The sequence below is a fragment of the Narcine bancroftii genome, chromosome 8 (assembly GCF_036971445.1).
Source record: "Narcine bancroftii isolate sNarBan1 chromosome 8, sNarBan1.hap1, whole genome shotgun sequence".
Lineage (NCBI taxonomy): Eukaryota > Metazoa > Chordata > Chondrichthyes > Torpediniformes > Narcinidae > Narcine > Narcine bancroftii.
The window spans coordinates 51175738-51198511 of NC_091476.1; the positions used below are offsets into that span (position 1 = coordinate 51175738).

Here is a 22774-nt window from a genome sequence, read left to right on the forward strand (position 1 = left end):
CTGTTTAGTTGGTTAACTCAAATTAAACTTTTGGATTTGATTTACTTCACCATTGATCAAGAGCTGCTATTATTTATAATGCTACAGGTATGGCCACAAGCACAAAATCACTTCCTTTTACATGTTTCTCTACTCTGCGCCCTTCCCCCTGACCTCCATCATCTTTACTCCAAGCCAAGTTAAATTACAAAAATCTATTTATTCTCAAGCCTATTTAATATTTATATTTTTTAAAATTTAGACATACAAAATGGTAACAGGCCCTTTAAGCCCACAAGCCCTTGTTGCCCTAATTACACTCAATTGACCTACATTCTGTGTACATTTTTGAAAGGTTGGAGGAAACTGGAGCCCCCAGTTTCTGCACAGACACAGGGAGAACTTCTAAACTCCTTATAGAGAGAGTGGGATTCGAACCCCAGTCCCAGACTTGGGTGTTGTAGCAGCATTCTGGTAACCGTGCTGCCCAAGCCGTAATCTACGGCTATCATTTAATTTCTTGGAAAACCCACCAAAGATTTCTTCTTCACGGTGCTCAATTAGCATGAAATCATTCAACAAAAATGCTGAAAGTTACCATAGTAAAAGAACACAAGAACAAAAGTAGATTTAGCTCCTTCATAACCAGGATTTTTTGTCAAGAACAATACATGAAATTCAGTGTTTTGTGGCAGCATCAAAGAGCAAACATTCATATTACAACTATCTTGCAACATTACTACAAATAAAAATTTAAAAAATAATACTGCATGAAAAGTAAGGCAGTGTCTTGATTCATTGATTGTTCAGGAATCTGATGGCTGTCCTTGTGCCGTTGAGTTCTCAACTTTAGGCTCCTGTACCATTTTCCAAATGGTAGCAGAGTGAAGAGGGCATGGCCTGGATGATGGGGGTCTTTGAGGATAGAGACTGCTTTTTTAAGACACCGCCTCATGTAGGTTTCCTCGATGGAGTGATGTCTTGTGCCTGTGATGTTGCAGGCCATTAACAACCCTCTAGAGTATCACCACACTCTTGTACCACTTTTCAAAAAAGGAGAATAAAGGAAAGAAAACAAAAAGAAATTTCTTTCAGACAGCGAGTGGCTGAAGACCATGCCAAAGCCACTATGACTTGCCTGTCGTTCTTGCATGTCAATCACTGGTGGGGATCCAAAGATACCAAGCTTGAGCCCCTATGTTCAGTTGCCTGTTCTCAATTGCACCTGTTCGATCCTTTGTCCCAATACCCTGAAACTGGTTTGGCAGGATGCCTGCTCTCCATCACTATCAACTCTCTGGAACTCGATGGAACATCAGTCCATACTGCTTATTTTCTTCACATGTGACAAACCCGTCATTCCAGGAATGAATCTAGTAAACCATCACTGTACTCCCCCTACCACAAGTGTAGCCTTCTTTATATCAAGACTAGATTTGCACCAAATAATCCAGATATACATTTACCACAGACTTGCCTAATCAGAGCAATACATCTTCTTTTGCACTTAAATCTTCCTCCAAGAAAGGCCAACATATCATTCTGAACATCATCACCCCTCAACATGTCACCATTTAGAAAACATTCTTCCTTTCTGCTTTTCTGTGTGCATGACTTCACACTTTTCTATAATCCATTCTATTGGATAAGTCTTTACCCATTCCATTGCTTCTTCATATCTTCCTGAAACTCTGAATATTCTCAAAGCTCATTCTGACACCCAGTTTTTGCCCAAAGCAGAACCTTTTACAGCTACTGAGAAAGGTAGAAATAGAGAATACCAACGATTTGTTGTAATCGTATCAGGAAGTGCAAGAGGATTAGCAAATATAAAACAGTGCAAAATTATGACGGGCAAGTATCTATCCATCAACTTTATGCCATATGCAGACAAATTAAGAATTCCAGTTCAACTAATTCAAGTTTGACAAACCTGATTGACTTTCTTTGTTTCCTCATGCAAATATCAATGTAGAGAATACATTTAATGTTAGCTGTAAGGATATTCAGAGGACGTTTGAAAACTGAAGAATATCAAACATCATGTTCCCAAAGATCAATGATGAGACCATTGTCATTTTTTTTCAATTTCTATTAAATATGGATGTATAAAATGTGAAATTTTATGAAATGTATAAAATTTTAAATTTCTGAATGTGCAGATCACATAAAGCTTGCAAGTGTAGTAAACAGAAAGAAGAATGGTAAAAGAAACAAGCCATGGTTGGTTGAGTGGCAGAAAAATTAAATACAAAAATATTGAAGTTGTACACTTTAGTGAAACGAGATAGAAAGTGCACCAGATCTAAAAGCTAATTAAGTGCAAATTAGGGATGTCCTTGAATTGCAGATTCACCTTTCTTCAAGGGAAAATAAATAATTCTACAGCACCTAAAATAGTTTCCGGTTACTTAGCCAACTTCCTGTAGATGCTGCTACTGACATTTTTATTTCAGTGTTCATGTTGTGTGTCATGTTAACCAATATCTCTTGGAAATCCATATATGCCAAATCAACATTTCCCTCATCAAACCCCGCTGCTACTTCATCAAAAAATGCATGTTAATGAGGGACACAATTTGAAAGACTTCTGAAAATCCACAATGTGCAATCACTTGTGGGCTCTATAATAATACCTGATTTTGTCAACAGAATGCAAATTTCTTTCATTTCCACTTGTGCCCTTTCATCAGTCAATTCATCATTCACCTTGTCAAAAGAAATCATGTTGGACCACACTTTGACCAACCATAATTCCAGCTCCTCAACTCTCTCCTGATCTAATCTTGTGAACTACACCTCAACTACTGGCCATTTCTGTTCACCTCACAATAGCATTCATGTCTTTATTAATCTGGGTTCAAACATCAAGAATATTCATAATTAATGGTACAACACTAAATGACCTGCAAGTGTCCTGGAAGGTAACAAAGCTTGGTCAAAAAGGTGGTCAATATAGAAAGCTGCCAGCAAAGAGAAGCTTCAGAGACCTGGAGTCAGGCAGCATCCAAGGAGAGAAATGAGCAGTCAACTTTTCTGGTTTTTGAGATAAAGGAGATAGAAAGCATAAAAAGGCCAGGAGGTAATAGGATATGACGAATGAAGGTGAAAGAGGTGAAGAGGGAAGACTGTTAGTAGAGGAGACCACCAGGATGGGGTTGAAGGAAAAGCAAGTACTGGAATGGCTAGCAAAATAAATACTGATAGAGAACAGACGGTAAGAATGGAACCAGCATTGGGGGGGTTACCTGAAAATGAAAAATTCAATGGTTATGTTGTTGGGTTTTAGGCTACCTCAGTGAAATATGATAAGCAAGAGAAACACAAAAACTGCACAGATGCTGGAATCTTGAGCAAACAATGCTGGAGGAGCTCAGTGAGTACAAATAGTCAGGCACCATTTTGAATCAGTATTCTTTATCGAGGAATAAGATAAAGTGACCTTCAAGTTTTTGTTGAGCCTCACCCCATGTGGCAATGGGGAAAGGAATTAAAACAGCTTGCAACAAGGAGATATAGCTGACATATGACAGCAGAACATAAGCATTTAACAAAATGATCAAGTCTGCATTAGGTCTCACTGATTCAAATGTGACATCAAGTAAATTCATTTAAAAATATATATTTATGGCTAGCTCAGTGGTGAGTGCAACACTGTTACAGGATCAGCGATTGAGGTTTGAATCCAGCATTATCTGTAAGGAGTTTGTACATACTCCCCGTGTTCACATGGGTTTCCTCTAGGTGCTCTGGTTTCCTCCCACCCTTCAAAGAAATAAAACGTACGGGGATTGTAGGTTAATGACATGGAATTGGCCAGCACAGGCTCTTGGGCTGGAAGGGCCATGTTACTAATGCTGCGCCTAAATAATTAAAATGCATTTTCAAATACTGGCAGATACAAAACAAATAAGTGGATGGGTTCCATTTACATGTTGACACTAGTGCTGAGGTGTTTCATTTTACTTATTCTGAAATGTCACCTCTAAAGCTGATTCCACTTTGCTAGCATTCTTTAATGTCTTTATGCCCACTTCACAAAGATTATTTTGCTCATCATTTACCCCCCTCCTCCCCAATCAATAACACACCACTCAATATTTATTTCCCTTCTTGATTTTACTTTTTGATTACTTCTATTCCATTATTTTTAAATTTAGGGATGTTATGTAAATGAAAATTAATTATGACTGTTGATGACATCCAGCTGGCAAATGTAAACAGCTTCAAATACTTGGGGAGAATTATCTCGAATATTGGGTCTTTGGACAAAAAAATTGACTCGAGGATCAGCAAGGCCAGCCAGGCTCTGGGGAGGCTGCATACCAGAGTGCTCAATCAACACAATGTCCACATCTCCACAAGCCTTAAAGCCTATAGAGCTGTGGTCATCCCTTCTCTCCTATATGGATGTGACTCTTTACCAATATCACAGCAAAGAACTAAAGAAATTCCACCTTTGGCATTCGTTGGCAAGACTGTGTTTTCAACCTGGAGGTCTTAGGTCATGCAAAGTCCACCAGCATTGAGCCCTGATCATCAGAGCCCTGATGCAGTGGGTGGGATAAGTCATCAGAATGGATGACCATTGTATGCCTCGCCAGCTGCTCTATAGTGAACTGAAGAACACGGTCATCCATGCAAGCACTATAAAGACACTATGAAGGAAACACTATGCTACTTCTAGCCAAGAAAACTAGAAGCTGCGGCTGCTGACAGATCATGTTGGCAAGCCCTATGCTATGAAGGCTAAACCAGTTTTGAAGATAGGCACTGCCAAAAACTGGTGGAAGGCCGTGAACGGTGTTGCAGGGCAGCAGCTACATTTATTACAACAACGGACTTCCAGTGCCCCCATTGTGCTAGACTCTGCGCTTCCAGACTGGGACTGAAACATCACCCTTGTGTCCACAGTTGACCTACATAACAACGTGTCTTCTTCAAACCGAAGGACAACCAATAATTATATGAAAACAATTCAACCAACATGGCTCTGTTGTACTTTAACCAGATCTGAATTTACATCTTATTCATTCTGATGCAAAGTAAATTCAATTCACATTGATGTTATCATATGCAGACCAAGCTCATTCTCAAATTCACAAGCCACAGTAAATCATCTTTTTGACTAGGACTAGGAAGCAGAGCAGAGAGGTGGGCAATGGTTTCCTAACACTTACGAAATTGAATTCTGGACTAGGAGCATCGACAACAGACGATACCACTCTTGCCTTTGAGTCACATTACTGGTTCATTCAGCCTCCAGAAAGTTTATACATAAACCCAGCTGGTACAATAAGAAAGTCCTCAACATTGTATATGTGATTGACCATACTGGTAAGAAATTTAAAATACTTTCACCCTTGCTCATGGTAGCATTGCAATCTGGTACTAGAAATACATGTTTTGAAGTTTTGTTTCTGAATTGCCCTGATAAATTTCTTTGTTCTCCTGGTTAATATTCAATCCAAATTTAATAACACCCAAGCAGAAAATGTATGTATTTTTTATTGATTATAATTTACACAAGAAACAACAAAGCAAAAGATAGTTCCACACAAAATCCTGGAAAAGGTAGATAAACCGTCATAACAGGTTATTTATCCATATATAGTTATCCAACTGCACGAAAACCAACAAGGTCGGGTCAGATACAGCAATGAGCTCTCTGAACCCTTCTCCATTAACAATGGCGTGAAGCAAGGCTGTGTTCTCGCACCAACCCTCTTTTCAATCTTCTTCAGCATGATGCTGAACCAAGCCATGAAAGACCTCAACAATGAAGACGCTGTTTACATCCGGTACCGCACGGATGGCAGTCTCTTCAATCTGAGGCGCCTGCAAGCTCACACCAAGACACAAGAGAAACTTGTCCGTGAACTACTCTTTGCAGACGATCCGCTTTAGTTTCCCATTCAGAGCCAGCTCTTCAGCGCTTGACGTCGTGTTTTGCAGAAACTGCCAAAATGTTTGGCCTGGAAGTCAGCCTGAAGAAAACTGAGGTCCTCCATCAGCCAGCCCCCCCACATCCCCATTGGGCACACAAAACTCAAAACGGTCAACCAGTTTACCTATCTCGGCTGCACCATTTCATCAGATGCAAGGATCGACAACGAGATAGACAACAGACTCGCCAAGGCAAATAGCGCCTTTGGAAGACTACACAAAAGAGTCTGGAAAAACAACCAACTGAAAAACCTCATAAAGATAAGCGTATACAGAGCCGTTGTCATACCCACACTCCTGTTCGGCTCGGAATCATGGGTCCTCTACCGGCATCACCTACGCTTCCACTAGCGTTGTCTCCGCTCCATCCTCAACATCCATTGGAGCGCTTTCATCCCTAACGTCGAAGTACTCGAGATGGCAGAGGTCGACAGCATCGAGTCCACGCTGCTGAAGATCCAGCTGCGCTGGGTGGGTCACGTCTCCAGAATGGAGGACCATCGCCTTCCCAAGATCGTGTTATATGGCGAGCTCTCCACTGGCCACCGTGACAGAGGTGCACCAAAAAGATACAAGGATTGCTTAAAGAAATCTCTTGGTGCCTGCCACATTGACCACCGCCAGTGGGCTGATATCGCCTCAAACCGTGCATCTTGGCGCCTCACAGTTTTGCGGGCAGCAACCTCCTTCAATCTCTTGGTGCCTGCCACATTGACCACCGCCAGTGGGCTGATATCGCTTCAAACCGTGCATCTTGGCGCCTCACAGTTTGGCGGGCAGCAACCTCCTTTGAAGAAGACCGCAGAGCCCACCTCACTGACAAAAGGCAAAGGAGGAAAAACCCAACACCCAACCCCAACCAACCAATTTACCGCTGCAACCGTGTCTGCCTGTCCCGCATCGGACGTCAGCCACCAACGAGCCTGCAGCTGACGTGGACATTTTACCCCCTCCATAAATCTTCGTCCGCGAAGCCAAGCCAAAGAAGACACTTAGGAACATAAAAAGTACCAGAAATAAGAGAGCCCTATACTTCCTTCACTAGTTCAAAGATATTAAAACTGATTTTAGACTCTTTATTAAAAAGCACTGACATGAATCCAAAATCTATAGACCTGAATGATAAATATGCTCAAAAACTAAGCATTGACAACCATAGTGAATAAATAATTACCAAAGTTATGGGTAGCCTAGAGGCACATCTAGTCGAGTTGTGGCCACATAGTTCCAGGTTCAATCCTGGTGTTTGGGGTTCTCAGGGTGAAACCTGATGCTCCAGTTTCCTCCAACATCCCAAAGATGGGCAGATTGGTAGGTTAAACTGTCACTATAAATTTTCCATAGTATGTTGATAAGGAGTCAACCTGTTGTGCATGGGATGAGAGGTGAGGGGGGGGGGGGGGAGGTGTGGTGCGGTCAGGATGTAGTGTTGTTGAAAATGTGAGCAGAATAAAATTGTTCTAGTTAAAATGTGTTAAAACAGGTGCTTGATGGTTGCAGAGATTCAAAGGTTCAAAGGGCATGCTTCAAGTCAAGTGTATTGTCATCTTATTGTACATATATATACAACACAACGAAATGGTGCATCACCAGACCATAGTGAATAAACAACCACACACCGTACACACAAATGGCACATATACATAGCGATCCAAAATAAATATAAATAAAAATAATTTACGGGTTTCTAGTATTGTTCAACAGTCTCGCCACCTGGGAGAAAAGCTGTTTCCCAGCCTGGTAGTCCTGTTTTTTCACGCTCCTGTGTAGCGTCTCAAAGGCACTGTGGATGGATGGATGGTAAGGGTCCTCAATGATTCTCCGAGCCCTCTTTAAGCACTGCTCCCTGTAGATATCGTCAATTGAGGGAAGAAAGATCCCAGTGATCTTCTCATCAGTTTTAATCATCCTATGTTCTGACCTCTGATCTGATGCTTTGTAGCTACCACACCAGCCAGGACACACTCTACTGTGCTCCTGTAGAACATTGTTAGGATGGGAGCTTTGGCCTCCTCAACCTCCTTAGGAAGTGCAGTCACTACTGCGCCTTCCTGTCAGAAAGGAGTTGTGAGTCCAGGAGAAGTCATCCTTTAAATCCGCCACCAAGGAATTTTGTATTCCTTACTCTCTCTATGATGGAGATATATGGATATATAGTGTCCTCCTGAAATTGACAATCTCCTTTGTGTTGTCCACATTGAGACTCCAGTTGTTGCTCTTGCAGCACTGTACAAGCCTATCAACCTCCACTCTGTAAGCCAAGTCAACAATGAGGCCAACTACCATTACATCATCCACAAACTTTGATTCTGTGGAACTGAACCTGGCAGTACAGGATCAGTAATGGGCTGAGCATGCAGCCCTGAGGTGCATCAGTACTCAGTTTGATGGGGCTTGAGGTTTTGCTGATAACCCGGACAGGCTGTGATCCTTCTTCTGCTGTATCCCTCTCTGATTCCATCATCTTGGGGAATGAAGAATTTTCTATTCGTCCCAAACCTAAATTATTCCTTCCAGGGACAAAGTCTTCTTTTTCTTGATTCATGTGCCAGGAAAAACAGCCTCTCAACATTGCTCATTTTTCTTAAAATGTTATACGTTAGAAAGTTCTCAGAGAAGCAGCTTCGGTGTTAGAACCTCTGTGGCTCTGTCTCCACCCACAGGCAGTCAAATGGAATGCATGTGCCCATTGCACCAAAAAATAAAAAAGGACTTTAAAGGTAACTTTTGACTTTCAGAATGATCCAAAGACACATTTGAATGTAGTTATTTTTGTAATATACATAATCCAGTAGGTAAGTTACACTCCATGCTCCCATGACAGTTCCATGATTGTGATTAAATCATCTATTTTTTAGCCCAGATGCAAACAATGACCATAATGCAAAGGAAAAATCCTCTTGCTCCAAGACAGACCAAGATATCTATTCTATCTATTTGAGAATAAATGGGCTTATGGTTTTGCATTTCATCTGAAATATGACATTTGTAACAACTTACAGGCCCTCCCAACAATGCCCAACTTGTGCATATACGACAGCTGCAACAACTGGGAGCTGGATCAAGCAGAGTAGAACTGGGAGCACTGAACAGATTCACTGGCTCAATTAAGTCAGTGAGATCAACTAGCAACTTCTTTTCCCATGTCTACTCACCACTCCCATCATAGCTGTTTCTGCAATATTCAACCACACGTTTTCTTGACCATTTCTGACTTACAAAAAAATTCTGATTACGTTTCTGCTAATAAAAGCCATGGTTATTGTTTGACCATACCGTCTTTGTCGACTTCATCAACTTGGACTTCAATGTTATTAGCAGAGAGTTCAGGTCCGCGTAACGTGCGGAAGAAGAATGCCACAGGTCTGCCCTTACGTAGTGGAAGAATCTCGTGACTCCTGGGTGGCACAGTCTGCTACTGGAGACACTTTCTAGCTGGCAGAAAATTTACTCTCGTCACTGATCAGAAATCTGTAGTCTACATGTTCAGTACTAAACACAAAAGTAAAATCAAGAACGATAAGATGGCACGCTGGCGAATAGAACTCTCAATTTATAATTATGAGATCCAGTACAGACCGGGCAGGTTAAATGATCCCTCTGACGCATTGTCACGATCTGCTGCTGGTGCTCAGCTGGAGGGGCTAAAAGAGATCCATAGCAGACTGTGCCACCCAGGAGTCACGAGATTCTTCCACTACATAAGGGCAGACCTGTGGCATTCTTCTCCCGCACGTTACGTGGACTTGAACTCTCTGCTAATAACATTGAAGTCCAAGTTGATGAAGTAGACAAAGACTGTGTGGTCAAACAATAATCATGGCTTTTATTAGGAGAAACTCATGGTACAATAATGAAAGACAAGAGATGCATATACAGTTATATCCAAGGGGAGTGTCCTTAACAGTAGAGATAATGCACAGCCAATGTTAGTACAGCAAGGCTTGCCAGAGGGGAGGGGGAGACAGGCAGCTTGGCAGACATTCACCACAATGATGGCTCATAAAACAAGACAGTCTAGATTTCAGATTTTTTCTTCTTTGGCTTGGCTTCGCGGACGAAGATTTATGGAGGGGGTAAAAAGTCCACGTCAGCTGCAGGCTCGTTTGTGGCTGACAAGTCCGATGCGGGACAGGCAGACACGATTGCAGCGGTTGCAGGGGAAAATTGGTTGGTTGAGGTTGGGTTTTTCCTCCTTTGCCTTTTGTCAGTGAGGTGGGCTCTGCGGTCTTCTTCAAAGGAGGTTGCTGCCCGCCAAACTGTGAGGCGCCAAGATGCACGGTTTGAGGCGATATCAGCCCACTGGCGGTGGTCAATGTGGCAGGCACCAAGAGATTTCTTTAGGCAGTCCTTGTACCTTTTCTTTGGTGCACCTCTGTCACGGTGGCCAGTGGAGAGCTCGCCATATAACACGATCTTGGGAAGGCGATGGTCCTCCATTCTGGAGACGTGACCCATCCAGCGCAGCTGGATCTTCAGCAGCGTGGACTCGATGCTGTCGACCTCTGCCATCTCGAGTACTTCGACGTTAGGGATGTAAGCGCTCCAATGGATGTTGAGGATGGAGCAGAGACAACGCTGGTGGAAGCGTTCTAGGAGCCGTAGGTGGTGCCGGTAGAGGACCCATGATTCGGAGCCGAACAGGAGTGTTTATTGTCAGAGTATATACATGACATCACATACAACCCTGAGATTCATTTTGCCGTGGGTGTGGCAGAATTACCACTAATTGGTAATGCAAAAAAACTGTACATGGTGTAAAACATGTAAACAAACTGACTGTGCAAGAGAGAACAAAAAGAAAATTAATAAAGTATAAAGTAAGAGTTCTTAAATGAGTCTCTTATTGAGTTTGTCATTGAGTCTGATGGTGGAAGGATAGCAGCTGTTCCTAAAGCTGGTGCGAGTCTTGTGGGACCTATACCTCTTTCCTGATGGCACCAGCGAGAACAGAGCGTGTGCTGGATGGTGAGGGTCTCTGATGATTGCTATTGCTCTCCAACAGCAACGTTCCCTGTAGATGTACTCAATAGTATGGAGGGTCCTGGGCTGTGTCCACTACCTTTTGGAGTACTTTATGCCCAGGGATATTGGTATTTCCGCTACCAGGCTGTGATGCAGCACACTTTCTACTACACATCTGTAGAAATTTGCCAGGGTTTCTTATGTCATACCAAACCTCCACAAATTCCTGGGGCAGAAGAGATGCTGACGTTCATTCTTCATGATGCCATTGGTGTGTTGGGTCTAGAAAAGAACCTCCAAGAGAGTGAATCCCAAGAACTTAAATTTGCTCACCCTCTCCACCTCTGATCCCCCAGTGATCACTGGATTGTATACCTCTGCCTTTCCCTTCCTGAAGTCAACCTTCAGTTCCTTAGTGCTCCCAGAACACTTCCTGAGAATTGCACTAGGGCATCATTCATTACGTGCGCATGTCTCTGAAGTGAGACTTGTACAGCTTACTGATAAATACTTGACAAGAACACGAACAATTGAACCATGTCAGCCACAAATGTACTGCATGCCCTGAAAGTGATCAGAATGTAAATACATTAAATTGGATTTTGGGTAGTTTTACACAAAATACTTGTATTCATTTTATTGAGAAGAAATTTGTTTGCAGCGTTAAGAGGGGATGTTCACACTTATTTGATCCTTTGTGCAGCTTTTGTATCCTGTGTCTTCTCATTTATCTTGGAAAGTGGTCGCTATTGTGCAAAAAATAAAATCATCCTTCTCGTTTTTAAGTGAATATTTATTATTGCTATACAGTGATCACTGTTGAAGCTTTTTTTTATTTTGGACATCTTGAAGCAGAATTTATTGTCATTAACAAGCCACAAAATTTGGTGTTTTGTGAGCTTGTGTACACATTTAAAACAGAACTTTCTATCTGAATTTTAAGGGAAATTTTCCAGATGTTCAATGAGCACCAGATTATCAAAAGGGGAAAGGAATTCAAATCTAAAGAGTCTATTATTTTAAACCACCTTCTGAATGTTTTTCAATATTTGAGTCAATGGCATAACGATTTTTTCAAAAACCTTACTTGGAAAAAATCTGTCTATAGCCAAATTTGCTTTCTTCCTGACAACATTATTGACATGAATGAGCTTCATAGATCATGCGATATATCATTGACTAATTGTAAGGTTGATTTGTTGTCAGCCATGCAATTCTGGGGGCCAGAAATGAGTCATACCAAGGCCCTAAGGTTATACAGTTTATATTCCTTAGTACAAGCACATCTGGATTGCAAGAGGATTCAATTAATAGTCATATTTGAATACTCACTTTTGGTACCGTTCTATACATTTATTTGCATTTATCTTCCCCTTTTATTGCTGAGTCCATCAAACAGCCAAGTACCTTTACCATGCTTAAAGCCAGTTTTCTATTTCTATTTGTCACTTGAAGCTGAGACTTCATTAAGACAAATTTTCCAACAATGGAATCAGGACCAAATGTTTTGCAATAAATGTGCTCTTTGATTTTTTTTTTAAGATTTTTGCTCAATAGAGTATTAGCAAGAGGTTAGTGTCATATCTTCTCTGCACTCTAAAACCCAACAATGCTGACAGCAGTAAATTAGGGCAGCAAAACAATGCTGAGAAAATAGTGTTTGATGGTAAGAACACATTCTGGAACAGATGGAATAAAGTTTGGAAGAATCAATGGTAAAAAAAAAAATCATAAGGCACAGAATATGTTGGATAATTGGTGGTGGTTCTTTTCCCCAGTATACATTGGACCTGTGACAAAGACATCAGGTTCTTGATATGACAATGAATTCTTTCAAATGAGGACTAATTCTGTTTCTTAGAACGGAGGCCTGAAATGACCTCGCATAATTCACACTGAGGTCAGTAAATTTAAACTGTAATTAAAATATAGTTTATGTAAAGATATGCAACAATGCATCAGTCTGTGATGTCTACACCAAATACAGAGCCACATTTAAACTAAATATCTGCTGTTTGTACATGATCTATATTATAATGTTTATTGTCACATACATTGTGCATATGCACTAAAATCCTTACTTGCTGCATCTGAACAGGTCCTTGTTTAAAAAAACTATATTAGTAAACATAGTATATTTGAATTAAAAGAGACAATAAATGCTGAAGATAGATAATAGATATTCAAAGTATTCATCATGCAAAAAACAACTGGCAATAGTGCAGAGTCCTTTTTTTGCTGTTAAAGCAGTATTTGATTATTGTAACAAAGGAAAGAGACTGACAGCTGTCAGAAAGAATGTTCTTGAATCTAGAGGTGCGAGTTTTTAGGCTTCTATACCTCCTCCGAAAGGTAGCACTGAGAAGAGGTTGTAACCTGGATGATGAGGCATTTTATGATGTTGGCTGCCTTCTTGAGGCAGCACCTCATATAGAAGTCTGCAGTGAATGGGAGGTTGGAGCCTGTAATGGACCTGGCAATGTTTGATACATTCTGCATTCCTGAGCATTTGAATTACCATTCCAGGCTCTGATGCAACCAGTCAGTATACTTTTTCCTCAGTGCACATGAGAGTGTCCGAAAACATGCCAAATCTCCTCAGACTCCTTAGAAAGTGGAGGTGTTGGTGTAAAATCATAAAATGTTTGAAGCAGGCACTTGAATTAACCTACCATGAGGTACCTTGATAAATGTCATACTAAAATCCAACCACTTTTGCCACTTCCATAAAAAAACAATCAGATTTGTAAACTATGAGCTGCCTTACACAAAGCCTCTCTGTCCCTAATCTGACCATCCCTTTTTAAATGTGCATAAATCCTATCCCTAACTGATATCTTCCCTTGCACTGATGTGAGATTCACCAGTCTATAATTTCCTGGATTATCTCCATTTCTGTACTTCAACAAAGGAATAACAATGGCTCCTCTCCAGTCTTCCAAGACCTTGTCTATTGTTAGTAAGGACAAATAACTTTTTCAAGCCCCAGAAATCCCCCTCTTCTCTATTTCAATAGCATACTGAGCATGTACATTAAGATCTCAAACTATTCCCTTTGTAGAACATCACTTAAAGATAGGAGTCAGTATGTAACAGGATTCATTAGCACCTTGAATATAAAGTAATGAAAGATGGCCATTTCATTCCTGGGACTGACAGGCCTGTCTGGGAAAGGATCAAACTTTAATTCTTAATTTTGCCAAGCTAAACATAAGCACAGGGCTTGGCTCAGCATCAGAACTCTGATTGCTGATTCAGAGGGCTACATTCAGTCTCTTCTCCATAATGTAATTCAATCGTATTGACCAACTATTCTACGTTGTAGTGAAGGAATGGAGCAGTGATGGAGATGGCGTCTTTCAAATGAGGTGTTAAACCAATGCCACACCTGCACTCTCGGATGTGACCAAGCCCCTGGCACTATTCAAAATATTTCTGTGTGTACTGGCCCCTAGTTATACCTCAACTAACCTGATAAAAATATTTACCATTTATTTTATTTGCTGCTTACAAGACTTTGCTATAAACAAATGAACTATGTTAATGGAACGAAATTTCTCAATTAATTACCTTGCATCCAATAGGATTAGCATGCTTGTGTTATCTAAATGGATGTTCTTTCCTTAAAATAATTAAACATAGGCAATGAAATTCGCAGAGAACGCAATGCCCAAAATCTGCAAGTCCAAAAGCTTTAAAACATTTCCAATTTTTAATCGCTGGACTGTTTCCAAAGAACATTTAAAGCAAAGAGTCGAGCTAAAAGTTAAAAACAAAATAGCAGAGTTTTTACAATTTGAAATCTATTGTGATTCAACTATATTTAACTTCATTTTGTTTTAAATATATCGACTGAAGTAAAATTATAATTCAAAATACTGTATAGTGCTTTATTGGTAGTCCCAAAAAAATGGGTGCTCCACCTTAATCATACATTACATTTTATTTGAGGTTCTCTTTTGATGATATCTAATATCATCAAATTGAAAAGCATTTAGGTCATTCAATTTCATCTACTCTGTTTCTATTTCATCTAGTCCTCTGAAGAATGTACAATTATATCTGAGTGAACTATATTGGCTGGGATGGGAAAGAGGTAAAATAGCAAAAGATGTTAACGACCAAATATTATAACCAGCCACAGGCTGGTGATGAACTATGCCAATGCCCTTCATTATTAACATAAAACAGTTTTCCAATTTAGCATAGATATGGATGAGATAATGAATTTGAAATAGATGTTGCTTTTTACATCATTGTACGTTTTACAAAAGAGAAACAAGGATTAATTGTTTTAGTCAGCTGTCTTCATCAAAACAGCAACAAAAATGCCAGAAAAACAGTGCATCTTTGAATGAGACAATCACAATGAATACTCGAGATACACAAGCATTTTGTTATAGTGACAAGGTATGGTGCAACCACTGAGACCAAACAATGTGAAATTAAGATAGCTGCAAGTATTTGAGAGTTGTGTCAATACAAGGATAAGTTTAGATTGTCTTCCTTTGTTTGCACCATAAATGTCTGTTCACGCACATTAAATAAAAGTCTTCTTTGATAGCAATGTACTCAATTTACCCAAGGGTAAAAAAAAGTTTTTAAAAAAATGATAGTGCTGCCACTGGCGCACTGGATCTGGTTTTGGGGGGGTAGTGGAGACACAGCACACCTCTGCGGGATCTTATCGCTTGACTACTGATATGCGCCTAGGGGACCCCAAAACCCAGAAGCAATAGAAATTCACCAAGACAAATGGTTATTTACTATTTTTTTCAAGTTTCAAAAGAAAAATTCTGGTACTTGAATGGGCAATGATTGAAACAAATATTATATTCCTGGAAAAATATTCATTTTAATACAATTCAATTTAATACAATTCACTCATCCTATTAACGTTATTGGTAAGAATTATTTTAAAACCTCAATTGAGGTTTTTGTCCTGTTATAAATGGGATGAAAAACCAGCTTAGATTCAAATAGAAATGAATAAAATTAGTGAAACTATTCAGGAGTTAATTTTGTATAAATGGAATAGTGAGTCGATTAAAGGAACTGAAGATTTTTCCATATTGAAATATATTTTAAACATATGGAGAGAGGAATTAAAAATGATCAATTACCAACAATGTTGTTAAAACAATATCAACTTCTTCCTTTTACTTTGATTAATTCTTTATTTGATCATTGGTTCAGTAAAGGTTTACAGAGGAGAAAAGATTGTTTCTTCTGATCTTTTTTCTTAACTTTTGATCAATTAAAAGATAAATACAATATATATAATAATACAATTTTTGCATATTATCAATTGAAATTATTTGAAATGTTTTGAGAAGTGAGCAACCTTCTACTTGATCCTGTCTATGTAGGACCTGCCATTGGTAGTGCAAGAGAGCTTCTGTGTTCTCCTGATGAGTGGATTTAGAATTTTTAATCCCACCTTGAATGCTCCATCTCCATTTGAAGTGTCATGGTCCTTGCATTATTTTATTTATATTTTCAAATCAACATAAAAACATGAAATTCATCAATTACATAAAATAAACATAATCTTATCATTCGATGTGGATTTTGAGTAAGAAAAAAAAAGAACAAGCCCTAACCCTCCTCCTTTCCATCCACTCAGGGGAAAAAAAAGGAGAGAAATAGTAAATAGAATTGAAGAGAGAAAAGAAAAAGAGACAAAAAAGAAAAAAAAAAGGAAAAGGTTTAATTGGATTCATCAAACTTCTGCCAAGGGACAAATATCCTGACTTACCTGGAATCCTAGGTAGTTCCCAGATGCAGAGAGCAGAGGACACAGAGGAGCATCATTAAGAATCAGCACCTATGTTTTGAAGATATGGATTCCAAACTTTTAGAAAAACATCATATTTTTTCCTGAGATTGTAAGTAATTTTCTCCAAGGGATTACAAGCATATATTTCTGTTTTCTAACGGGACACCTTGAGATTATTAAGCCATGTGGGGTTTCTTACTCACCCCGAGAAAACAGTGCTAATACCTACAAAGAAGCTAAAATTCCTCGGCTTCATTATTGATACAGAAGCCATGAAAGTTACCCTGCCTGAGGATAAAGTGGCAGAGATTTGGACAGCCTGCAGAGGCCTCATGACAGAGTCTCGTCCCTCCAAAAGAAAGGTGGTCAGGTTGATTGGGAAACTGATGGTGGCTTTCCGGCACTACAATATGGCCTGCTAAATTACAGGTTCCTGGAAAGGGACAAAATCTCAGCTGTTAAGGCAGCTAGGGGACATTTTAATAGACCCATGAGATTAACCAGAGAGACCAGATCCAATCTTGCACGGTGGATTGACAATGTCTCACTGGCTTACGCGAGGATCGAGCTCAGAAAGGTGGACCTGGAGATCAGGTCAGAAGCTAGTGGCGAAAGTTGGGAAGCCACAAATCTAAAGGTCTCTGCAGGTGGGAGATGGATGGTCAGAGAGCTCAGGGAGGCCTCAAAATCCGATATCAATTATTTGGAAATGCTGGCGGGCTTATTAGTACTAAAGTCATTCTGTGCAAGGGAAGCTGACATTCATGTATTGCTTAGGCTGGATAACACTTCAGCAGTAGCCTAGCTCAATAATATGGGAGGTCTTAAATCTGCCTCTTGTAACAAGCTAGCATTCAGAAAAATATTTGGGATACAGTCGCCTACCTGCCGGGTCAGATAAACACCCAGGCAAACCTGATGCCCAGGAAATTCAATGATAGCGCTGAGTGGATATTTTAATTATTATTTAAATATTTTTAACTGCTAGCAGATAACCTTGGCATGCCAGTGATAGATTTGTTCACGTCCCAGTTGAATGGTCAGGGTCCGAAGTATGTATCCTGGCTGCCGGATCCCCAAGTGGAGGCCATTGACGCCTTTACCCTCGATTGGGCTAAATATAACTTTTATGCGTTCCCCCCGTTCATCTTGGTGGTGAAATGTCTGAATAAGATACAGGAGGATGGGGCCTCGGGACTGCTAGTAGTACCAAATTGGCCTTCCCAATGTTGGTTCCCCATACTCCTAAGACTTATGGTGGGGAGTCTATTAGTATTCACAAAAAACAAAGATCTGTTAATCCAACCGGCGTCAAAGGTATCTCACCCATTGTCTCACTTAAGTTTGTTAGATTGCAGGATCAGAGAGCGAGGATCGATATAAATGCTCTGCAGCCTAGAACTCTGGACAGTCTGTGGGCATCTTGGAGAAAGTCTATACAAAAACAGTACGCCTCCTATGTGGGGAAATGGAGAAAGTACTGTGCCCAAAACAGACTGAATGAACAGTCAGCCTCTATTGGAGACATATTGAGTTTCCTAACCAATATATTTTATGTGCAGGGGGCCAGTTACAACATGGTGAATACAGCTAAGAGTGCACTGGCTGCTTTCTTGATGCTCCAGGACTCTGGGCATGCGATGATGAACCACTCCCTGATCAAAAGATTCATGAGTGTTTTCCTTGTGCCCTCCGGTTCCCAGATATAAAGAAATATGTGACATAAAGATTGTTTTGGACTATTTAAGACTATTGCCGCCAACTTCCAGCTTGGATTTGCGTAGCCTGTCTCATAAGTTGATTAAGTTAGTGGCCTTGACATTGGCCCAGAGGGTACATACTTTGTCTTGTATTCATATTGACTATATCTGTTGGGAGGAGGACTGTGTAAGCATTCAAATTACAGACATTTTGAAACCAAACAGGCAAATGAGAATTGGGACAAAATTCTCATTGCATACATACGGAGAAGACGAATGGTTATAAATGTTGGTTTGTTTAAAAAGATACATTGTATGTACAAAACATATTAGGCTAAATGAGAAATACCTTTTTATAAGTTATAAAAAACCGCATCAGCGAGCTACCTCCCAGACATAGGCCAGATTGCTAGGGGATGTCACAATAGTGGCTGGAGTGGATATTACTCCATTTGGGTCCCACTCAACAAGAGCGGTGGCAACCTCAACTGCCAATAGGTCCCAATATGGGATATCCTCCATCAAGTGGGATGGAGTAATGAGAGAACCTTTAATAGGTTCTACAATAAGCTTTTAAATTCAGAGGGGCAGAGTTTCACAGCTTCCATCCTACATGCAGCAAAATGACAAGGGCTACAGGCTGAACTGCTTATGGACTGTCAGACCACACAAAGGGGATAAGCCACTGGGCTACAAACTCTCATTTTTGGCAAAGCAATGTACATTGCAAAGAATAATGGAATATTAGACAAGCACTTACCTGTGCAAAGTTTGATCATTATTATTTCAGCAGTGGGAGTTGGTGAGTCAATGTGCCCACCTCTCCCTCCCTTTTTTGATTACAGATAAAGATGTTTGTTATGTAATACATAATGTTCAGTCACAGGTTCATCCAGTTTAACGCATTTAGATTCAGTGGCTTCTCCCCTCCGGACTGTAAAAGAATGACTGCGTATGCACGGTTGGGATCTCACGTTGACTCACCAATTCCCATTGCTCGAATAATAATCATCAACATTTTGCACAGAGAAGTGCTCATTTAATGTTCCATTATGCAGTTTTACTCCATCTTGCTTTATAAACAATAGTACATTATCAGAATTCCTGTAGCCAGGGATTATTTAAAAGAAAATGACAGTTTAAGAGTCCCTGTAATTTCTCCAATGCTTTCCCTTACAGGTTGGGATAATTTCATCAGGTCAAGTAATTCATTCAGTTTCAAAGATGCTGAAGCCACTTCACATGGCTTTTTCTTTACTATTTTTATCCCAGCTAATATTTCACACATTTCATATTTAATTACATCACCTTCACCCTCCTCTTTTGTAACAATAGTTGTAAAGAATGCTAAGAGCCCATCCAAAATCCATTGCTTGCAATAGTTCCTAACTATTCTTTCTCTAGTTACCCTCATGCGCTTTTGATATATACAAAATATTTTTGATTTTACTTGCCTGTTTTTTGCATCCCGACTCATTTTGCTAATTTTCATTTTAACCTCCACTCCTTCCGTACACTTTATGGCTTCATGATGAATTTGGCTTTAATAATCTGACATAAACTTCTCTTTTTAGCTCATATCTTCTATGAACTTTGTTAAATGGGGGCTCTAGATTTGACAGGACCACCCCGTTTTTCTGTGGAATTCCAGACTGAATCTCATTCCTCAAAGATTCCCATTGTTCTGAGATTGATTCAACTATTCAATCATAGATTCCAGTACATTCTCTAAATCATTTCTCAGCCTTGCCAAGTTCATCTTACCCCATTTCAGGATCTCCTTTTCCATCTTTGTTCTTTTCATCGTCATCCAAAATCAAACCAATTATGATTACTACAAAAGTCCTCTCATTCCCTAAACCTTATTCCCTAAAATCAAATCAAAGATTAGACACAATCCTCCAATGTTAATGCCATCTGTTTTGACTTTTCCAGTTTCTGCTAACCTCTCTCCCTTTTCAACCTCCCTCCCTTCCCCTTTCCAGTTCTCCTCCCTCCCTTCACCTAGCCATCCATCCTTCCCTTGATTGCTGCTGTCCCCCCTCTCTCCCTTCTGCACCTATGACCTACTGCCTTTGAGACCACTCCTCTCCCGATTTCTATTGTTTGGACACCTACCAATATTTTTCCATACCTCAATGAAGGGCTGAAGTCCGATGTATTTTTACCTTTGCTATATAAAGGGCACTGCTTGACCTACTGAGTTTCTCCAGCACTGCGTTTTTACTTTTAGAACAAATAAAGGTTTTGATAACAGAAACAATTGCCCATGGTTAACGGTTTAACTAAAATACAGAAATATTCATCATAATTTCACACAGTTGCAAAATTTGAATGTTTTTTTAAACTTTTGCTTTTGCAAAAGGATTCCTTTAGCACCACATCTATATCTGTTACCTCCTGACTCATGCTACCTTGTGAAATATAACTTTTCTCAATATTAACCACATTATTTTCTCATTTCCTCTTTTTGTCTTCATTTCCTTTTTTAAAATTTAATCCTTAAACTTGCTAAACATATTATTTTTGCATTTTGATAATATTCACTTTATTTGCTAACTTTGCTAACTGCCAGTAGGATTCCAATTCTGGAACAAGATTTAATTTGCATGAAAAACAGTTAAACAAATGCATTAACACTTCTTATCTTTCTGGTTCATCTGTTCGTTTGTTGTCTTGCCTAACAAAACTAAACAATGAAAACAGTCTACACTATTTATTCAATACTGAAAACAAACCACCTAACTTAACACCAGATAAGCAAATGTTCTTTGATAGAATATATTCTGATATTATTTAATGCCAACTGTTAATGCAACACAACATATAGACTGAAAGGTATAAATTGTTTAATATTCTTTGTAACCCTCACCCAAATACTGATTTTTTTTCCAATGCCATTACATAATAGCATCACTGAAAAGTTATACATCAACGTTGATTAAAATCAACTGTCTTCCATCCATAAGTGAATAATAAGGCTTTTGATGCTACACAAAAAGGAAAAAAATAACGTAACTCCTGCAACAAAATGCAAAACACACTTCCTCCTTATTTGACCATTAACACTATTGATAACTCATCAAGAGTAAATGTAATCAAATAAGAGCCTCATTAATAACTGCAAATTAATCTTGTAAATTCAAGAATGTCAAGCACTGCTGCAGGACCAATAGTTGGCATCAAACAAAGGAGCTTCAAATTACAACACCCCACCACAGAGCTGAAATCAATATGTGGTTCAATGCAAATCCCACTCCACAAGACAGACATGATTAGAACAAAGCATATCTTTGGAGGCAATAAGATTTAGAAAAATGGCATGACCATGGAGCTTCATATGAGGGCTTCATCACAGAAAATGAAGCAAATCTGATTCTTTGTCATCACTTAAGCTCCATTTCTGCTTTCTGTAGCTTTGTACACACATCTCAAATTAACAGAAATATTAAAACTTAGATTAACATAATAGGGAAATGTCATCCAATTTCTACATTACTCGTGGGGAAGTAGTGAAGCTCCAGTTGGAAACTGCCCCAGTGCCATGATTCACGTATGTGGAGACTGGAGCAGATTGATGTCCCATCAATCATGTGCAAGATTTCAGGAATCAGTCCTACAATATGACATTGGTTTGAATTATAGCATTAATTAAAAATGGAGCAAGATTTCTGATGAGATTTATACATATTAGTTCTGACAGCATTTCTTTCTCATTCCATTACTTCTGCAGCTCCACATCCATCTTACCAAATGACATTATCTGAGCACTAGTGTTAACTACCTCTAGTAAATCAGCAGCTCTTTTGACTTGGATTCTTCACAAGTTACTATTCAGTTTATTCTACTTCCAGTATCATAGAGATAACATACCATCCTAGAATCACATATGAGACATAAACATTTCTGCTCTGTTAACTGTAGAATTCACTTTAACAAATGTTCTCTTGATTTTCCAAACATTATTATCAAACCTGCCTTGTGGAAAATTGTGGTCAAACAACCTGCTAGCACAGGTCTTGGATTAGTTCCACTTCATCTATACAGAAATAAGGAGAAATTTATTTACCAGAGGGTGGTGAATCTGTGGAATTCAATGCTATAGACAATGTGCAGGCCAAGTCATTGGGTATATTTAAGACAGAGGTAGAGAGGTTCTTGATTCAAAAGGGGATCAAGAATAATGGAGAGAAGGAAGGAGAATGGAGTTGGAAATAATAGTAAATAAGCCATGATGAAATGGCAGGGAAAACGTGATAGGTCAAATGGTCTAATTCCACTCCTATGTCATATGGTCTAAATCTCTTCCGATTAAATATTAGAGAGGCCAAAGGCACTGTTAGTGACATCTCAAATTCTATTCCCTTCCCACAATTCCACATCACTGTCTGGGAATAAGCCATAG

General features: G+C 39.5%; 1 protein-coding gene across 10 annotated transcripts in view; it reads right to left on the bottom strand.

Moving 5' to 3' along the window:
* Positions 1 to 22774, bottom strand: part of klhl13 (kelch-like family member 13) — a 182973-nt gene that overhangs the window by 97339 nt on the left and 62860 nt on the right. For 2 of the 10 annotated variants that reach the window (XM_069893686.1, XM_069893685.1), the window contains exon 2: positions 16649 to 16717. The exons of the other annotated variants lie outside the window; for them this stretch is intronic. The gene's annotated coding sequence lies outside the window, so the exon portion shown is untranslated. The remainder of the gene's footprint in view (positions 1 to 16648; positions 16718 to 22774) is intronic. 10 annotated transcript variants of the gene reach the window in all.